Source organism: Hevea brasiliensis, chromosome 9 (assembly GCF_030052815.1).
Source record: "Hevea brasiliensis isolate MT/VB/25A 57/8 chromosome 9, ASM3005281v1, whole genome shotgun sequence".
NCBI classification, from domain to species: domain Eukaryota; kingdom Viridiplantae; phylum Streptophyta; class Magnoliopsida; order Malpighiales; family Euphorbiaceae; genus Hevea; species Hevea brasiliensis.
In genome coordinates, this window is record NC_079501.1 from 35909942 (window position 1) to 35915000 (window position 5059).

Here is a 5059-nt window from a genome sequence, read left to right on the forward strand (position 1 = left end):
TCTCTCTAGAAAACTCGGATTTAGGCGATTCTTGAACCGATGAAAACCTAAGGCATATTAGAACATTTCATATGAAGAAAGTTAGACCAAATTATGAACTTAACTTGGTCAAATTACTGACCAAAGTTGGACCAAAATCTGCCAAAACCCAAAAGTGCAGCATGAGCGATTGCACGTGAACAGTAAACTTATTTTGGCCATAAATTGAGCTACAAAACTCCAAATGGAGTGATTCAAAAAAGGAAATTCAACTAGACAAAATAAGGAACAACTTTCATGTTTACCATTTCCTCAAATTCCCACTGCAACAATGCTTAATGGAATAGTAAAGTTAAGTTTCAAAAACCGAAAATTGGCAATTTTGCCAAATGACCTAAGCTTTGAGGAAGTGACCAAAACTAACAAGTTTTAAATGCAAAATGTGGTATGTTGGGAATGCCAAAACCAATGTACATAATTTCTACCTAAAAGTCAACATTTTTGTTGACCAAAGAGGTGAATAGTGACACCAAAACTTGAAATTCAAAATTTGAAATTAGAAATGCATCTAGGGGACTTTAAATTACAATTGGCAATTAATACTAGCAAATGTAAAACTCAAAATGTAGGATCTTGGTGTAATTAGAATTAACATATCCCTTAAGTATGAAAAAGTCAACATTTTGGTTGACTAGTAAGGTGAATAGTAATCAAAATAATTAGCAAATTAAGATGAAGACCTAGAACCAATTCTAAGCTTAAATGCTTAGAATGGTATGACAAATGTGGACTATGCATCTTAGTCAAAATTGTTAAAAAAGGAATTAAGAGCATAAATTTGAAATCCATGAAATTTTCATGGATTACTTGAAACATGAAGAATAAGTCACCAAATTGATGTAAATAGATAGTTAAGACTTATATGCCCATCACAAATGGAATTCATAAAATATTAGTAACTCAACTTGAAATATAAAATTTGTAATTACATAAGTAGATTCTTGAATGTGTAAATGAGAAAGGAAAAATGTTTTGAATACAATGGTACATGTGAACCATTGTTTAGAATTGTGATCAATATGAATAACATAATGAATGGACAAATAAACCATATTAATGTATGAATGAGACATTAGTTCTCATTATTGTAAAGAGGAGAAGTATTTTGAGTACAATGGTATAAAAGAATAATTGATGTGAATTGTGATCATATAAATGATCAAATGAATGTATGAATTATGATTGAAATTTATCATGAAATAATGAAGTCATAAAGCACAATATATTAACATTTTAAAATATCAAATACCCTAGTATACCTAACAAGATTGGTTTCGATAGTTTGGCATGCCAATAGGGTATTGTTTTAGCAGTACTGCGAAAGGCTTTATGCTTGTATTCATGGCTTTATGCCCGTATTCATGGCTTTTATGCCCGTATTCATGGCTTTTATGCCAATTATGTGATATCATGGCTTTTTAGCCATACTGACTGCATACGTGGTTGACGTTCTGCATCCCATGGTATGACCGCCGAGGCACGCGGTGTCCATGCCAACGACCCGTTATCGATCCGATCGCCTAGTATAGGTTACTTGGGCGATCAATTAAAGTATTATTCAATTCAGAGCTAAGTTAAGTTAAGATCGATTACAATTAAATTAAGTATTGAATGAATAAGCAAAAGAGATTAGCAAAAGAAACATAACAAAAATATAAATTGCGAGAACTGCATGGACTTGAAATACAATACAGATAGAATAAATTATATACCGCTAGTATTCTTGAAAAGTTATAAACTAAGCACTTCCAAAGAGGAACAAACTAGTATATAAGATCGTTGATACTATAAATACCATACCAAATTAAATTGATTCTTGAGTATCTCAATTATCATTTATTTCTTTCTTTACTTGGATATATTATTTCTGGTTATATTATTGCACCACTAAGCAGAAATGCTTAGCGCGATGGAATTGCTTCCTCGCAGTCTTGAAGGTAAAACCAGTGGTATCGATCGAGATTTTTGGAGTCTAGATCTGCAGAAGTGTCAGAAGAGTTCAAGATTGTCACCTCCTCAGCAATGCATGTAGATAGGGCTCATTTTATACATGTTATGTATATTGTTCATTCCTAGCACATTGTAAATTATTTGTATATCTTGTACAAAATAAACTCATGTAATTAACCTATGAATTATGGAAGCTATTCAAAGTAAGTATTTTAGTATGTGAATTGAATTTGAGTTATAATGAGATTATACTTGTGAATATTGAGATATTGAAAATCTAATGAGATTTCGAGAAATCTGGAATCGCATTGAGATACATTATGTTTGAAAATTTTTGAGACTATTAAGTTTGAGAAATTGAGTATAAATTGAAAATGTCTTTGGCAGTTGGAAGAACTGTTAGTCAAATTTACAGCCGACACTTTGTCGGATTATCGTTAAAATTTTTGAAATTTCCAACTTAGTTAGATTTTGATAAAAGTAAAAATAGCCTAAATCTTCAATAAAGTTTTTGAATAAATAAATCAAGGACTGTAATGAAATCAGATAAATTAGAGTGCTCCGGCACACTTAGTGGCATAACTTGCTCGGCTACACTGTAGTCGGGTAAGGGGTGTCACATTTAGTGGTATCAGAGCGCGGTTTAGGCGTTTCTGGACCTAGATAGATTGCATATCATGCATTGCATTCATAAGAGTTGAGGTGACACTATTGCAGATCTGTATTTCCTGTTTATTTTAGGTTAAGGGATGGAATAAGAGAGTGAAGAGACAATGAGATAGCGAATGGAAATAAGAAGGAGACTATATTTAAGATGAAAAAGAATGAGTACAGAACTGTTTGAGAATAGGATTGAGAGTAGGAGAAAGTGAAGTATGATAACACGGAAAGGGTGAAGAAATAAGGAGGTGATAGCTCCTCGGCTATTTACACTGGGTAAATTTCGAGGACGAAATTTAAATTAGAGGGGAAGAGTTGTAACACCCTCTCGGTAGCAACTCCGTACATTCTACTGTTCCGGTGACCGGTGTCGGTCCGGACAGCTAGAACGTCCGGAAAAATATTTAAACTTAAGTGAGGAACCATAATTAACTCAAATATTAATAAGAAAAATTTAGTAAAAATTTTAGAAATAAAAATACAACTAAGTCAAATGAGCCGGTGCCCAAGCGATGGGTAACCGGAGGGAAGTTGCGGTTCTCGCAACGAGGAGCCCTAGACCCGGGGGAAAAATTATAAAATAATTTTTGGGACTCCAGAGAAGGGTCTTTGAGGTTCCCATGGCATTAGAATGCCAAGAAAATATTTAGAAAAATTTTTCAATCGATACAGACAATTTTGACCCGTTAAGCCAAACGGAGGGCATTTTGGTCATTTCGCCTTCAGAGACGATTTTTGGCCGACTTGTCCAGTTGAGTAAATAATTATTATGACATAAAATATGAATTAATGTTGATGAAAAATTAATTTGAAGCTAGTAGAAAAGAAAAGAAAAGAAAATAAAGAAAATTAAAGATAATGACATCACATGATGTCACTTACTTAATCCCAACCAATCACAAGTTAATAAGCATTCTTAAAACACTTAAAAGAGTCAAAATGGACCAAAATAAATCTGCTCTTCTTCTTCTTCTTCCTCCAATACGTGACTCTCTTCTCCATAGCCTCCATAGAAGTTTCTTTCATCACTTTCATTTTTCCCATGAATTTCCACTACTAAACCCTAAGTCACCTTCATCAAAACTTGTCCATACCTCTTGGGGAAGCTTTTGGCAGCCAAGAAGAGGAAAGAAAGTGAAGGTTTAACAAGTTGGGAATTTTATCAAATAAGGTTAGTACATATTAACTTCCTAATCTTGTTTACTTATTGAAATTTAGTTTGAATATGAATAAATAATTAAGAAATTGAAGAAAATCATGTGTGAAATTGAGAAGCAAATTTTGGCCAGCACTTATAGGATGAGGAATTGATGAGTTTTATTGGGCTAAAACCTAAATACAAGCTTAGATAGTGACATATGAATGATTGATGACCTTAATTGGGATGTGTTGCATGATTCATGGATTGGAAGCTAGGGTTTTGTGAAGTGAAATTTGGATTTAGCTTATGAAATTGTGAAAGAACATTATAAGGGTCAATTAGTGACCATTTTAGGTATGTTGACCATGAATTGGACTGAAAAATAGCATAGCCAAGTGAATGTGTAGGCTGCCTTGTTAGTGCAGCAGAGTGACTGAAAATTCAGTCCACTTGGACTGTCATAACTTGGGCTGTGTTAGTCCAATTGATGTTTGGACAATTGGACATGAAACTAGGCTTATAATGGCACATTTTTGCTGAAGAAACTATGCCCAAAAGACCAAAGCAAGAGGACCAAAAGTTGCCCCAATCCGGACACCACAAAGACTGCAGAAATGACCAAATGAACAGTAACTGTTCATTTGGCCATAACTCACTGTAGATTTGGTCAATTGACCTGAAAGTTTTACAGCAACAAGTTAAGACATAGGCAAACAACTTTCATGAAGAAACCTATCCCAAATTATGACCAGAACCTAACCCAAATGGCAGTCACAGTTACTGTTCAAACCTGCAACTCTGCAGATTTTCATTTGAGCAGTAATGTTTGGATGGCTATAACTCTCTCTAGAAAACTTGGATTTAGCCGATTCTTGAACCGATGAAAACCTAAGGCATAGTAGAACATTTCATATGAAGAAAGTTAGACCAAATTATGAACTTAACTTGGTCAAATTACTGACCAAAGTTGGACCAAAATCTGCCAAAACCCAAAAGTGCAGCATGAACAATGCACGTGAACAGTAAACTTATTTTGGCCATAACTTGAGCTACAAAACTCCAAATGGAGTGATTCAAAAAAGGAAATTCAACTAAACAAAATAATGAACAACTTTCATGTTTACCATTTCCTCAAATTCCCACTGCAACAATGCTTAATGGAATAGTAAAGTTAAGTTTCAAAAACCGAAAATTGGCAATTTTGCCAAATGACCTAAGCTTTGAGGAAGTGACCAAAACTAACAAGTTTTAAATGCAAAATGTGGTATG